The sequence below is a fragment of the Lissotriton vulgaris genome, chromosome 5, assembly GCF_964263255.1.
Source record: "Lissotriton vulgaris chromosome 5, aLisVul1.2, whole genome shotgun sequence".
In the NCBI taxonomy this organism is placed as follows: domain Eukaryota; kingdom Metazoa; phylum Chordata; class Amphibia; order Caudata; family Salamandridae; genus Lissotriton; species Lissotriton vulgaris.
In genome coordinates, this window is record NC_141693.1 from 680,240,057 (window position 1) to 680,256,203 (window position 16,147).

Below are 16,147 nucleotides of genomic sequence, written 5' to 3' on the forward strand. Positions count from 1 at the left end.
CCTCCTTCTCCCTATTTTCGTAATATTGAGCCGTGGCTAATATCTGAGCAGAGGTAGAAACAGCCCACAAACTCTCTGAATTTTTCAATTTGTTGCTAAGGTCAGGCAACAAATTCGATACAAATTTATCTACAAACAACCTCTGACCTCCCTCGGTGCTCATATCCTGACCACTGTGATCAATGAATGCCTCCTCAAATCTCGTAAAGAAATCGGAGACACTCTCGTCCTTCTTTTGCTTACACGCAGACAGTTTATCCCAATTAACTTTCATTGCTGGCATAAGTGTCTTCATTAGCGTAATGATTCTTTGAGGCAAAGCCGTAATTAACTGCTCAGGCTTAGCCCCACCAACCTGCAATGCGTCGGCCGCTACAAGTGCACCCCAATCACCACCTAACTCAACTGTGTGATTCTCTTGACGCATTTTCGCCCAAAACGGTTGAGGTACTACGTTGCCGAACAACATGTCGAAAACTGATGCTGAAGTTCAGTTACGTCGAGCGGTACATTGTTTACCTCATCATTATCTATCGCTTTACGTAAACATTTACACATTTCCTCAAACACAAATCTCTGTGTGGGCTCATTGAATTGAGAGAAGGTCTCAAAAATTATGCGCGGGGTGTTTTTAATGGGATACCTAATCCAATTACGCGCCATCCTAATTAACGTATCACGTTCCCTACCACCAGGAAGTTGACTTCGTCGTTGGGGAACATCAGAAACATCGGACCCAAGAATCGGTCCAAAAGGAGAGTAGAAATTAGCAACAGTATTAGGAATGCGTCTTCGAACAGACGGAGAAGAGGAGAGAAGTACAGGGGCAACAACATGAGGACTAAATACAGGAGCAGCAGGAGCAGTAGGAGTAGCCACAAGAGCAAAAGTAGCGGGAACAGCAGACTGAGAAGGTATAGGCAGTGGAGCAGTGGGAAGAGGAGCAGGTAAAGGAATAGGGACAAGAGGATTCGCAAGAACAGGACCAGCGACAGGCTGACCAGCAGCTGCCGGAACAACAGGTTGAGGAACAGGAGGAACCACAGGAGCTGTAGTATCCTGTGCATATGGAGGTGGCGACTTCAGTAGATAGGACAACAAAGGGTCCTCTACTGCTTCCTCTCCCTTCTTATCAGTACTCGACGGTAAAACGGGATAACACTTATCCACCGCCATACGTTGTAATCTATCAAAAACTTCCTTTTCCTTCTCTTCTTTGTCTCGCCAAAACTGCTCTGCATTTCTCATCGTCGTAACGATACCTTCCCTCTTATTTCGTTTAAGCTGTTTGATTTCTTTCTGCTTGGCTTCTTTACGCCATATCCAAAAGGAATCGAACATGGCCGGCCTTGCTTTCCTTTTGAACAATTTTGCTTCGAGATTATCCAAAATTGCTGTTTCGAAACTACCATGAGGTGGCCAACTAAGGACACCGTCATCTTTAGTGTAGCGGACCCAGCAATCATTATATGCAATAGGACCCACACCATGGCGACTATATAACTCATAGACCGGAGTTCCAACTGGAGGTATCGGACATGAGTCCTCCAATCGGGAATCCGCACCACAACCTTTAAAACAGCTGAACAAAGTACTACGGCCAGGCATCGTGCACACTAACCGAGTTTCACAAACTTCAAGGGTTATCGATTTACGATATCCTCGCAAAAATGCAAGACCCTTGGTTTTTGGCAATTGCAATCGTCAAATAAAACAACTAAGAACCAAATACTAAGAACCACAAATGCAATGGAACCATGCAAACAACCAAGCACCAACAACAACTAAGGACTCTGGGAGCGACCCACAAATACTTAACTGAAAGAGCAATGGCGTCACCAGGAAGGCCCGTCAATCGTCCCGCTGTACAAAGGACTACGCCAGGCGCCAAAACAGGTCAACAGTCAGGGCATCAGTCCGTCGCAGCCGTCAGGAGGCGGGGACCTTCGCGGGAAAAGTCTTCGGGCCACTTGTTTCGACAACAGGATCGATGAAGCGGGGTGCACCTTCCCTCGGAGATTTCACACGAAGTTCCTCACGATTGTCGGGCTTTGGACCGGTACCGCTGATGTGGCCCAACATTGGGCGCCAACTGAAGGACTGGGCTTTTCTAAGGCCCAGCGGTGCCAGGGGACAACACCTGAAACCTTCGTGGGTTACCTGTTCCGGCGTACAAATGACAGAGACACGGGACACTTCCTTCGACGTCAAAGATCAAGGTTTATTTACTGCAGGGAACACAGAAGTCACAAGAAGTACAACGCATGTAGGTTCTAGGAGACTGCTTCAAATTGCAACTGTGGATCGCTCCTTTTATACATATTTCTGTCATAGAACAACATGGCGAACAAAAGGTTACAACTCAGTTCCCACAGTAAACTTCAAAAGGGTCGCTTTCATGTATTCAGGGTCCCGGAACAGTAGCATCGCCGGTTCCCAACTGTAAAAATACATTATCCCACCATTTGGTACATTCCATTCCGGCTGTAAACGAGTTAAGGAAGGAGTCAGAAACAGGTGCAAGTGAAAACAAAGATAGTCAACAGATTGAAAAGAGTGTAAGGGGGTGATATCGGAAACACGATTGCAGGATCAAAGGAGACATGCCTAATGAATGCACGGCTGAAACAATAGACCGACACGGCAAGATGAGCCTCGAGTGGGGCCATCTGCCTCTGCAGTGTCATCCCCCTCATCATAAAGACACCCTCAAAGGAACATGTGTCTTGCGCAAGAGCTTGGGAATCCCAGGGTCACGAAGCGGACAGTGTCCGTTCGCTGGCTACTTGAGGGCAAGAGACAAAATGGCTGCTTTATCAAAAATGGAACCCGTGGGTTCAGATGAAGAAACCCACGAACAAGATGAACGGTTCAGGTCAGCGTAGCGAAAACGCGTACACCCACTAAACTCGTCATTTGCGGTTCATAGATACCAAACTCGTCCATATTCGAGCGAGTCGAAAACACCACTTTAATTGTCACGGAACCTCACCGCGTTGGTCTTTTCTGTCTTTATTGATGATGTTGAACCCTGGGGGCACCAACATGTCTAAGCAGTGTAGGGAGGACTCGTTTAGCCATGTCTCCGTGATGAACGCGATGTCTAAGTTCTGCGAAAGGATGGCTTCAGCTACTTCCGTTGCAGGCTTGGGGGCTGATCTACAATTAATGAGCATGCAGTTGGTAGATATATTGTTTTTGACCGTATGCTTTCCTAAAGGAGCACTCGGTATGAAGGTGAGGGATGGCGGGGGTCTAGTGTTCTTCACGTGTGGGAAGTCCCTTCTGAAGCCTGTGATCACTTGAGTCTTGGAGTTATTGGCGGTTGGTTGGGAGGAGACATAAGTGGAGGCTAGGACCATAGCTTCTTCATCAGACATTTCTGCTATAGATCTGAGAGGTCTTTTAGATAGGATCTCTACATATTTATTGATGTGAGGCTGTGCTCCAGTCGCGGGGGCTATGATTCTTGTGGGAGATTGAGGTGGGATCCCCATGTCGGTTCTAGGGGGCCTTGGCGGTCGGATCACTTGGGGCTTTCGAGCCTTGTCTAGATGAGAAAGGATTTCATCCAGACCACTGAATATAATTTCTAACTGACTTTCTAGTAAGGCCAGCCGGAGCGCCATATTATCCAGAGCTGGTGGTGTGCAGTTTTGGGTAGGGGCATCTCGTGAGATAGTGGGCAGAGTCACATTGTGAGGTTTAATGCTGAGTAGGTCAGCCTGCCTGTCACTGTTAGCAGCCCTCGGTGGGGGGTTTAGTCAAGGGCTCTCCCTCCGTGATTTTGCTTGAGTGCTGAGGGGGTCAGTAGACCGAGCCCTAGTGACGGAGGTATGTATTTGAAGCGGATAGGATTGATGGGGCGGTGGGGCTTCATTATCTCCGCCGGATTGACAGGGGTGAAAGTGCAGTTATTACATTTATAAAGAGATGTCATATAACATAGGTAGCTACTTATTCAAGCTTTCTTTCATCCCATAGTCCATCAGGGTCTTGATACAAGACAGATAAGAGAAAAAGCAGTGTGGTCCTCCTCGACCAGGAAGACACTCATATTTCATTGGTAAGAAGTCAAAAGATTGGTCAAATTGAAAACCTAAAATGCAATACGCAATCCAACAATTTGCAAGTTCATCTCATCTATCTTCAACAAGCCATGTTTTACCCATGATTGGAATTGTGAATCACCAAATAAACTGAGCCACTGCAATCAAAATTAACCAAAACTTTGGCTCAAGGTTACATATTGGCAGAAACAGTATAACACAGAAACACAGTCTAAATAACTATGAAAGTGACACAGAAATATTGACCATGCAACTCAAACTCAGAAATTCCACACCCAATTCACTGCCAAAGCAGGCCTCCCACGTGTCATTTCATGTGGGCTAAGTGCAGTCTACAATGCATGACTTGCCAAAGCAAATTAACATTCTCTCATATTTTAAAATTCCTGTGGCAGACAAAATTTTAAGTTACCCCCAAAGCGGGGCAAGATTTTACATTCCAACATTTCAACATTCCAACAGTCTGTTCCAGTGTCTAATTATAGTAGAGATAACTGTGTATGTATGTCCAGACCCATATCGGTCTTACTTCCTATGTCCCTCTTTTTCTCTCTCTAGCTCAGCATACTCATATACCCCTCTCTCTCTCTTTGCCAAACTCTCTCATTCTGGCTCTGCTTCGCTCCATCTCTCTCTGGTTCACCCCCTCTCTCTCGTTCTCTCTAACAATCCATCGCTCGTCTCTCCCACACACACACTCTCACTCTCTCTCATTCTGGCTCTCCATCTTTCTTTCTATTTCGCTTCTTCTCCCTTGCTTTATTTATCATTCTATTCTCTCTCTTATGTTGTTAATTACATCCAGTTTAGTTCCATTACACACCAGGCATAACATTTTGGGTTACAGGTGCATTCTGTGTCTCTTTTCTCTTTGCTTTCCATTGACTATCTCCAAGTATCTGTGTTCTCCCTTTCTAGGCCTGTATTTTTTTCTGTCATTGTATCTCTATCTACATCCATATTTCTTTAGGTCTGTCTTTCTCTTCTTTGCACCCTCTTTCATTCTGTGTCTGTCTCTTGATTTCCCTCTACTGTCAATATCACTCTATTTGTTCTCTCGCAGTCCTCCGTAGTCACACTCTCTCTTTTGTCACTCGCTTCATAACCTTTATTCCGTCATTCAGTTTGTCCTCCCTCCTTGAGGCTATCCGTCCGTTCGTCTATCTGTATTAACTAGCTAGTCATTTATCTAACTATAGAAGTCACCCCCCCTCTTCTTTATCCCTTCGTCATCAATCTGTAAATCTACCCATCTCTCCTATCCCCCTACACACAGAGGTGGGTGAAACTGTGCTTGAAGTACAGAGCAGGCCAGCTTGTTAGTTTTTTTTGTTATTCAGCAGTAGCTATGTGTTTATTTCACTTCCGTATTTTGTTCAAGTCTTGCTCTCAAATCAAATGGCAATCACATTTACATCATTTGCAATAAAGCAATGCTTGCTTTCCTAATGCGTGCAAAAGCAAATACCTTGAGGTTACACATTATGCTTCTTCTGTTTAAGCATGACGTGATCGGCTGGTCACAAGTTCGAATACCAGCAAGAAACACTTGAATGTCCATCATCCTGATGAGGGTAAACTGAATATCATTAAATTTGGCAATGAAGCATGCGTTTTTTAAAAAAATACATACCATTTAGGCTTTCTTTCATTCCCTCTAAAGTTTAAAAAGGAAGATATGATTTTTTTTATTTCACAAGTTTTTATTGTCGGTAGTTTCAAAACAAAATAAGAGTCTACATAAGACAAACAATAAAAGAGCATAGGTGAGAAGTCTGGGTTCAAATGATATGGCACTGGAAAAAATAAGCAAAGAAGATTAAGTCAATGAGGAAAATTTAAATAATAATACAGGAAACAGAAAAAGCGCACTAAAAGATATGCAATATTAAGTGAAGGCAACAAGAAACAGACAGTAGTTCAGAACTCGTATCCACACATGAATTTTGATAACTGGTACAGTATCCACACATGAATTTTGATAACTGGTACACATATAGCAGCTCTCTTCGGGCAGAGGATACTCAAAGCTGACAAGAGGCTAATGAACAAGTATGAGGCTAGGCAGGTATAAACCATGAGCATAAAGGCCAAGGGTTGTAAGTCGGGTATTCACTGGGGTTTATGTAAGTCAAAGTAATTGTCAAGGGTCGACCACATTTGTCGACGAGGGGGTCGCCAAGGGGTGTTCTGGAGTGAGATATTGTCAGCTCCTCTCAGGTGCGTAATCCAGTTAAGCCAGCCCTTAAAAGAGGCCTTACTGGTGTATTTCCAGTTGTTCAGTATTATTTTCACTCCAGCAGTGAGCAAGAGGTCAAAAAAGGATCTGTCATCCTCCGATAACGGAGCAGCCCTGGTGAAGCCAGTTACTAAAGTAGAGAATTCTCTGGTAGGAGAGTAAGAGAAAACATTTGTGATAAAAGCAAATAGTTTGTCCCAGAATTCTTTAACACATGTGCAGCTAAGTACTAGATGTTCAAGGTCACCATCCTTCTCGTTGGAATTCCAGCATGTAGCATTGTCTCTGATGTTATGCGAAAAGAGACACGCTGGGGTCCAGAAGGCTTTGTGGAGAAGCCAACATTTTGTCTGGGAAAGTGTAGGGCTAATCTTGTGTCTAGTGGCTGATTCCCATGTTTTGGACCATTCCTCCTCTGAAATTGGAAACAATGAATAGGCATCCCAGTACTGTCGGAGCTCTTTGTTGAGGTTAGAGCGCTGCGGGCGAAGCAATTTATAGATTCTGGAGACCTGGTGTCCTAACTTGTTAAGGGAGACTAAATAGCTTGGGAGAGATGGCGGTACTTTGGACAGTTTTGCTTTAGTGATTGCCGTTTTGATATTCAAAAAATTATAGAATTCTGTGTCTTCTAGATTATACCTGGATTGGAGCTCTTTAAAAGAGAGCGAGTAATTGTCACGGAACAGTTGCTAGGGGAAGAATAACCCTTTGTTTATCCAAATCTCATTATGAAGAGGTACCCTCTTAGATTTTATTGAGTGGTTATGCCATAGAGACTCCCATTCTGAACATCTTAAGTGGTTAGGGAGAAGTTTGTCAATTTTTAGTAGAGAAAGTCTTGTATTTTTAAAAACAGGGATTGAGCAGCTGGCCGTGCACAATTTAGCTGTGAGAATGGATGCAGGGGCGAGATTTTTAATGAGGGCTTTCTCAACAGTAAGCCACACAGGAACGTAGTCAACTGGTGGTGTCAGCCAATAAGAGCCTTGTTTGGCAAGGAAGGCTGTCTGATACAATTTGAAGTTCGCCAAATGAATTCCTCCCATGGATTTATCTAGGCTTAGTTTCTTAAGGCTGATCCTAGCCATTTTCCCCTTCCACAGGAATTTATAAAGAAGATTGTCTAACTTGTGATGGAAGTTGTGGGATAGGGTAAGAGGGAGCATCATAATGAGATAATTGACTAAGGGGGTGATCATCATTTTGATGGTCTCGGCTCGTCCCCACCAAGTTATAAAGTGGGGCGACCAGCCATCTAGCTGTGCTTTAATTTTGCCTAACGTGATCGATTCGTTATGGTGTAGAGTTTCAAGTAAGGAGCTGCCGAATTCGATACCCAGGTATTTAATAAAGCCAGCTTGCCATGTGAGGCCTGATGTACCTAACATATCCCTGGAGTCGTGAACATTTAGGGGTTTTACTTTTGATTTATCACGGTTTAATTTATAGCCTGAGTGGAGTGAGTATCGCTCAATTGTATCCATGAGAGCTGCTATGAATGTCTCTGGCCTCTGTGGCAATTAGGATGTCATCAGCATAAGCAGCTAGTTTCACCTGAGTGTCACCGAAGTTCACTCCAGCTATATCCTTAGTCTGTTTTATATCTGATAGAAGGGGTTCGAGGGCCAGGAGGAATAGGGCCGGCGAGAGAGGGCACCCTTGCCTGGTGCCTTGCTGTAGGTGGAATGGGTCTGAAAGGGTACCGTTAATGGCGATTCTGGCAGATGGCGAGGAGTAAAGGGCCATAACCATGGTGATGAAGGAGTTCCCTAGGTTAAAGGCCGTCATGCATTGATGTAGAAAGGACCAAGAGACCCTATCAAACGCTTTTTCAGCATCAAGGGTTATGGCTACCAATGGGGAGGGTGCTATTTTGGCTTTCTCTAGGATGTGGTAAAGGAGCCGAGTATTGTCGTTGGACATACAATGTTTTAAAAATCCCACCTGGGAATCACTGATTAATTTGGGAAAAATGGCGTTTAGCCTGCCTGCTAGAATTTTTGCGTAGATTTTGCAGTCCAAATTTATGAGTGAGATGGGGCGGTAGTTTTTAGTGAGGAGAGGATCTTTACCTTCTTTCGGAATAACGATTATGGTGGCTTCGCCCATAGATTCTGAAACACTACCAGAGGAGGCAAACGAATTGAAGAGCTTTTGAAGCATGGGAGAAAGAGACTTATCAAATGCTTTAGAAAAATTCACGGAGAACGCATCTGGACCCGGGGCTTTAGTGCTTTTAAGTGATTTAATAGAGGTCTGGATCTCAGTATCTTTAATGGGGGAACCTAATGTATTGTTCTCTTCATCAGAGAGTTTAGTAAGGTTTAGGGCAGCAAGGTATTTAGTGCAAGCTGCCGGGTCAAACAACAACTTATTTCTGAAAGGGTCTTCGTAAAAGGCTTTGAAGGTATCAACAATTTTCCCCTGCTTGGTTTGTGTATTATTAGCCGAGTCCTTGATTGAGGTTATGGTAAGCAGTTTCTGCTTATGTTTAAGGTAGGAAGCGAGAAGTGTGCCCGCTCTGTTCCCATCGCAAAGTTTCAGGGCATTGAATTTATTAACCCAGACACCTGCACGTCTGCTTAAGATGATGTTATATTCGTATTTCTTTCTGACCAGTTGCTCTAAAGCAAGCTTATCTGTTAGGTCGTTGGAATGGATGATTTCTAGGGATTTGATGTCTTTCTCGAGTCTATCAAGGTCCATATTTAATTTTTTATTGGTTTTTGCTCTAATGCCGATGATTATCCCTCTAATTGTGGCTTTTAACGTGTCCCAGACTGTGGAGGTGAGTATTTCAGGAGAGTCATTCAGGGAGATGTATTCGTTTATGGCGTCCTCTATTGATTGCTTGTTTGCCGGGTCAGACAGGATTTCGTCATTAAAAGGCCAACGTTTTGGGGGTAAAATCGAGTGGGAACCCGCGTCAGGGTGTTGGAGCCGCCAGGAGTCTTTAAGTAGGCACTTACTGCATAGGCGTGTGAGTGATTCATGGGAAAGGGAAGGTTGGAATGAGTATTTTGAATGGCGGTTTAATAAAGGGTCTATGGGGAGGTTGAAATCTCCGTCCACAACTAGGAGTTCCTCCTTGTGGAATGGTCTCTAAAGCTAGAAAGACTGAATCCCAAAAGTCGGGTGAGTCAGAGTCGGGCCATATATATTTACCACATGGATTGGATAATCGTCTCGTGACAGGTGAGTAATTAGTAGTCTACCGTCCTTGTCGTGTGTATGCGAGGGGACCGATAACTTAGATTTTTTTGAGATTAGGGTAATCACACCACCTTTTTTGTGATTCGCCGAGGAACAGAGGGCATGGGAGATCCAGTTACGGTTAATAAAGCGTGTGTCTTCCTCTGAGAGCTTAGTCTCTTGAAGCAGGATGACGTCCCCCTTTGTTTTAGAGAGGTTCTCAAAGACCTTCCGTCTTTTCACAGGGTGGTTGAGACCCTTGACATTCAATGAGACTACAGTGAGGTTCTCTGTTAGGGAATTAGCCATAGTCAATTAGTTAATGGATGACGCCACAGGAGACAGCCAGTACAAACCAGTTGATGTTAGGTGTGGAAATGCCAACTGGAAGTTTCATGTTACAACGTTAGTTTGTGAGCATTTGAAAGAATATGAACTGAGCAATAACATAAATGTGTCAACCTTCACAACAAAGAAGTGGCACAAAAATCAAATGGAAATGACCGATGAGGCAAACAACCTCAAATTAGACCCCTCCCTACCCACACCCTCTTCCCCTTCCCCCCCTCCTCCTCCCCAACTTTCCCTTCCCACCCACCCCAGTGTGAGAGATTTAGAGTGTGCGACGGCAGTACCGTCTGCTAGCAGAACAGAGGGTATGAATGAGACAATAGAACTTCAGGCTAGATAGGTTAAGTAAGGAGCCCGCAAGAGACCCCCGGTCAATCCTTGACAGGAAGTTATTAGCCTATACAGTAATTAGTTAACTAATGAGTAACTGAGCGGCATAATCAATATACCAAAACAGTGCAGGGAAACATGAGCTACGAGTGCAACTAGCATAGGTCACAAAATACCATGCAGAAAGGGCTGAGTAACCAGAATTATTCAGAGAATACTTACAAAAGCCCTACAGGATAAGGAAGCATACAGTGCTGAATCAAGTTGATAAACATGTGAAAGGAAGTTATAGCTAGAACAGATACTAAAGGATAATTCAACTAAAGGAATACCTAATTATGTCTCAAATATAGACATAAGACATCTGCCGCACTGCCTAAGTCAACGCTCTGGTCTATCGCATGAGTTATACATATCTGTATATGGTGTATAAATTTATTCACATGTTATTGATCTTTTTGGTTTTCAAATGCACTATTATGTCATTGTTCTGGTTATTTATATATAGATTGTATATGAATAAAAATAAGTAAAGATAATCTAAATAAACTATTCCAAATAAGGATATATATTAATCTTTATTCTGCATATTGGGATCTTATAGAGTGTCCATCTCACACATGTCTATATTTGAGACATAATTAGGTATTCACTTGTTACTTTCCCTATGTTATAGCTAGTTTATTCATAGGGGTCCCCTGTTTCTTAAACAATCAAGTTGATAAACGTAACAGGTTAGTCATCAGGGAAAGAGAACTGGCAAAACGTTATAACCAGTGTAATTAGCAATAAACTACTTGTGTGGCAGTAGGCAAGTCGCTGGCGATTCAGGTGTTTGAAGTTTCTTGAGAATCCGTCTTCCTCTTGTTGGATGAGCCACTTGACAGGTCCATGTTCTGTCTTCCAAGTGGCGAGCTAGTTCACGGGGGTCCGAGAAGAAGAGTTGTTTGCCATGTTATTATTATTATTATTATTGACATTTGTTGAGTGCACGGCTACCCCCAACGGGGGTGTCCCAGCGCTAAGGATTGCAAGTGAACAGGAGGAGGAGTTAGCAACCAGAGAATAAAAAAGGTTTTTAGTTTGCCCCTGAATTGAGATTCAGTGTCAGCGAAACGGAGACTGATGGGTAATTTTGTACTTGGATGGGCCTGCAAAGGAAATCAGGATATTTTTTGCTTTTAGTTTGTCCCTCAGCTGGAGGAATCCTTTCCGTATTTCCACAGTTTCTTTGGAGAAATCCTAGGTAAATATTATTCTCTGGCCTTCCCAGGAGATCTGGGGGTTCTTTCTTGCGAACTGTAGGACGGATTCGACGTGTTGGTACCTAAGCGGTTTGCAGATCAGAGGACGAGGACCCTTCCTACCCTGGACATTGAATGTAGGAATTCTGTGCGCTCTGTCCAGTTCGAAGCCATGTTGAAATGTAATCCCTGTAATCATGGCAATCCATGCTTCTAAGAATGCCACACAAGAATCTGCATCTTCAAAATGCTCTGGTACGCCAAAAATACGGATGTTCCCCCTTCTGTTACGGTCCTCCAACTCGGCGTTTTGTCTTATAAGGTCATCCGTGGTGCGCTGGAGGCGCTGGATTATTTTTGACGACTGTGAGGTCTTGTCCTTCACATCACTCTGGCGCTGTTCTGCTTCGCTGAGGCTTTTATTCATGGTGCTCATGTCAGCCCTGATCGCTGTAAGTTCCAGCTGCATGGAGTCCGTGTTGCTCTTGGTGGATTTGGCAAGGTCGTGGACTTCAGCCAGTTTTTTGAGGATCATTGCCATTGTGGCTGATATGTCAGCTCTCGCTTTGATGGGGGATTCTGAGAGTGTAGGTTCAGGGCGCACTTTTTTGGTGTTGTTTCTGCCTTCCCTTTCCGCCATTGCTAGACAGGTTAAGCCGACTTGAGAGAGATAGGATGTGGCGGACACTACAACTGAGCAATCGTTGTTATTATTAGCCAGTTGGTCGAATAAGCCGATGAGTCGTAGGCAACGTGGAGTACTACAGGTTGGGAGATGGAAGGATGAGGGCCGCAAATGAACAGGCAGGTAGGTTGTCCGGTAGGTTGTCCGGCTATTCGCTTGTTGTGAGCAAGGTAAGTCTGAGAGTCATACTAGTACCCAACTAGGTGGGCGTCACTGCAAAAAGCAGCAGTTGCTTCCCCTTTCTATCAGCAAGTTTCTGCACGGCCTGGCCCAGAGTGCACCACGTGACTCCACTGACTCTGGTGCTGCGTACACAGTGTGTGAGGTTGCTAAGGTGCGACCTGGGTTGATGCAATACAACACCTTCATTAGAGAGTGGGACTCAGCAGAGATGGGCTGCGAGTTACAGCAGGCATAGCAGACACAGCCAAGGAGCAGGGGCGATAGCGTTTGATAGCAGGAGAGGCAGACCTTGGTGTTCACAGGTTTTTCTTGGTATTCTACTCCTCGAACCCTGCGCTCTTCCTCTGCTTGCCTGGTAACGGTTCCCAGGTTTCAGAGGTCAAGGATGGGAGGTCGCTCCTTCAGCTTTTCCGCTGCTAAACTTTGGAATTCTCTCCCGCTACCATTGAGGAGCCAGGGCGAATTTCCATCCTTTAAGAGAAATTTGAAGACCTATCTATTTCCAAGAGTAGTGTGATCCCTGTGAGTGTGTGTCAGCTATGTTCAATCAAAGCGCCAGGATACCCTTTGGGTGACAGTGTTGCACTATATAAGAATGCAATAGATACATACATACATACAATATGAGAGAGTTAGCATAGCGGCACCATTTTGAAAATGTGGGCGTAGGGTTCTGTGTGGGCAATTCTGGGTAGTTAGTATGCCAGGAATGATCGTGCAGTGTTTCAACCAATAAACATTATGGCCATTTGAGAGCGATGCAGAAGGACATAAGGCGGGATATATCGTGCTCAGTATCTCGGATCGGCACTCGATAAGGCTGTCTCCAGATCCGCCATTTTAGGGTCAGGCACAGCGCTGAGAACTAAGTGCTCCGAGTGCTTATGTCGGCGGCTTTAGGCACCCACCTCACAGGTCGGGGCCACGGTGAGAAGACCAGCGCTTCTGTGCAGGGAGCTGGGCAACGGAGGCCCAGTGGCATCAGGAGCAGTGAAAACTCGGCCGAGAGCGTGTCGCCATCTTAGGATTCTGGCCTGAATGCCGGGGAGCGCAGAGTGTCGCCTCGGTGAACAGGGCAGGAGTGTAGAAAAGGGCCCCCGTTCACCGTTCCAAGAAGCGAGGCTGGTAAGACGGATGGGTCATAGTAATGCAGCTTCAATTGGGTGCGTCTGGAGCCTGAAGAAAGGAATTATTGCTCCTCCGTCTGCAGAGCGACGCGATCAGGCAGCCATCTCTGCTGCCCTCCAAGCCACGTCCTGGAAGATATGATTTTTACGTCACTGTTGAATTTGAGCGCATTTACAAATCCTGCAATACTAAATTAGGATGTTGTGTCCCAGTAACATGCCATTCCCTTAAAAAAAATTCAACAAAGGTGTTTTGAAAAACAATCACAACATGTGGTAAATTAACAAAACAGAAAAAGACTTCCATGGCAAATGAAATCAAATGTACGCACTACAAAGCTTCCCCATGGTGCTTACCTTCCTGAGGGCTTGTTGTAGCCTGCCAGGTTCCTGGTTCCAGGGGTGTTGTCCTGTCAGCAGGGTTTCTGTCTTTGCTCTGACTACAGGCCCGAAATACCATTAAGATCTCATCTGTGTCCATAATTGAAGCGCTTGAGATCAAATGGCGGCCTCCACAGTCCTGCGGTTAGCAGCACACACTGTGTTCCAGAAGAGAGGAGGGAAAACAGTGCCAGCTGCACGCAGAGAACCGAGGCGGCCCCCTCCTGGTATTTGTAGCCCTGCAGTGGGATGTCAGAGTCACATGTTTTGAGGTATTGGTGATGTTTTCGTCATTAGCATACATGTACTGGCTTTTTTTGAATAAGGAATATTCTTGCCAGATTTCTTACAACTTTGGGAACAAACGCTAGGTCAGGGTGGCATTGAGGAGGATATTCAAGCTGCTGTTCATGGAAGTGGTGTGCTATGAATAATAAAGAGAAAGGAATCCTGTTAGACCTGGCACCTTGGCGTGAGTCTCCCTTCCACTTTTTGCTGATGTGCCTCCGATATTTTGCTGGTTTTCCGATACTCAGGGCACTGCGCCACGGCTGATCCGTGCCGCAGTGCAAGTGCTCCCTACTATAAATTGTACATACGATTGGTATCCATGAATGGTGCATTGGATTTACTGTTAGTCCCTAGTAAAGTGCACGAGAGAGTGCCGGGGCTTGTAGATGCCAATACTGCTGGTGGGCCTGCAGCGCTGGTTGCGCCACCCACCGAAGCAGCCGTAAAGATGTGTCTGGGAACTGTGACCGCAGAACCCGCGTGCGGTCTCGTACTGTCACGCTCGCTGGGCAAGTGTCCCCACTTGCCAGCATCGACCCTTCCCTTGACTACATATTAGTCACCCCTAAGGTAGGCCTGCGGGCAGGGTGCGTTGTAGGTGCAAGGTAGGACAAGCCCTGAGATGCGTGGCATGTCCTAGTAGTGACTTACAACGAAGACCGTATTTCACTATTGAAGGCTACCTGCTCCATTAGGCCAGACTGAGCTGCGAGGATTATTACACCCTATAATCCCCGCAGGCTCAAGGAGCATGGTAGTGAGTCATGTTTAGTATGCCTGAACTCAGGATGATAAGATATTTCTTGTAGTCAAGTTTATTTTAATATCCTGGGTTTGCAAATGCTACTTTTAGAAAGTTAGCCTTTGCTTGCTTAACCATTTCAGCCGCCTCTGCTGGTATGTGTATCTGACTGTCTGGGATGTGTGAGTGACAGGGCTGGAGGGATGACAGGTGGCGAATGCGCAGATTACACCTTAGTGGGAGGTAGGAGTGCCTCTTGACTCGAACTGTCACTGTGCTCGGCCACCACAATGCTGGCTCCACCCTCCTGGGGAGCGGCGGATGACTCTGCCGGCACCTGGCCCAGGAAGGGCGAAGCCCCCATCAACAAGGTACTCTGGCCACCCCTGTCCGGACAATGCTGGCTCCACCTCCTGTGGGGCGTCTGATGCGCCTGCCCCTCACACTGAAAGCAGAAGCCGGAGTACACCCGCGGGGGTACTCCAGAACTGAGAGTGGCTATGCAAAGGCCCCCCTGGCCTGCGAGAACAAAAGAATTGGCCTATAAAAGAAGGGGCCCTGCTCCTTGAAAATTAGTTTCGGTTTGGGCCACAGAAAGACTCTGCCCTTCGAGAAGGACCGTGAGAGACAAGGAAGGGTGCTGACTCTTGCCTGTGTCTGGTGCCTTGCTGCTGAAGGAGAGGAAGACAAAAAGACTACGAAAAGACTTTTGTGCTACTTGTGCCAAACTCTGCAAAAGAGATCTCCAAGGGCTTGCAACTGAACTTGCCCCCTGACCAGCGTCCCAGGACCAGTGGACGCTACCCCCTTGGAAGAAAGCGACTGCGGGTGCTGACCATCGCCGCAGCACTGACGGAGGAATCTCCTCTAAGGCATCAACGACCTCCCGACCACCGTGACCGGGGCCCAAAGCAACAGCGGAAGCAAAGTAAGGACCAGCCGCCGCTGGCCCGAACACCGTGACCGCAACTGCACCGGGAGCCCGAGAGCAAAGCAAAGGAGGACCCGTCCGGTCCGAGCTCTCGAGGTGACTGCACAACGAGCAGCCACTCACCTGCAAAGACGGACAGTTGCCCTACGAGAATCCGCAAGGTCGGTAAGCCTGCCCGACAGCCCAGCTGTGAGCCCACAGCTGCACCGACATTTGGCTGGGTACGTCCTGCACTTGGGGACCGTACTGCCACTTGTCACCACCGCACAGCCGCCGCCTCCAGGGTCGGAGCGGACGACGAGGAAAGGACCCTGCCGCCACAGAACACCGCTGCCCCAGACGACCAGTGACCTGCTCGGCCGAAGAGCCGCAACGATC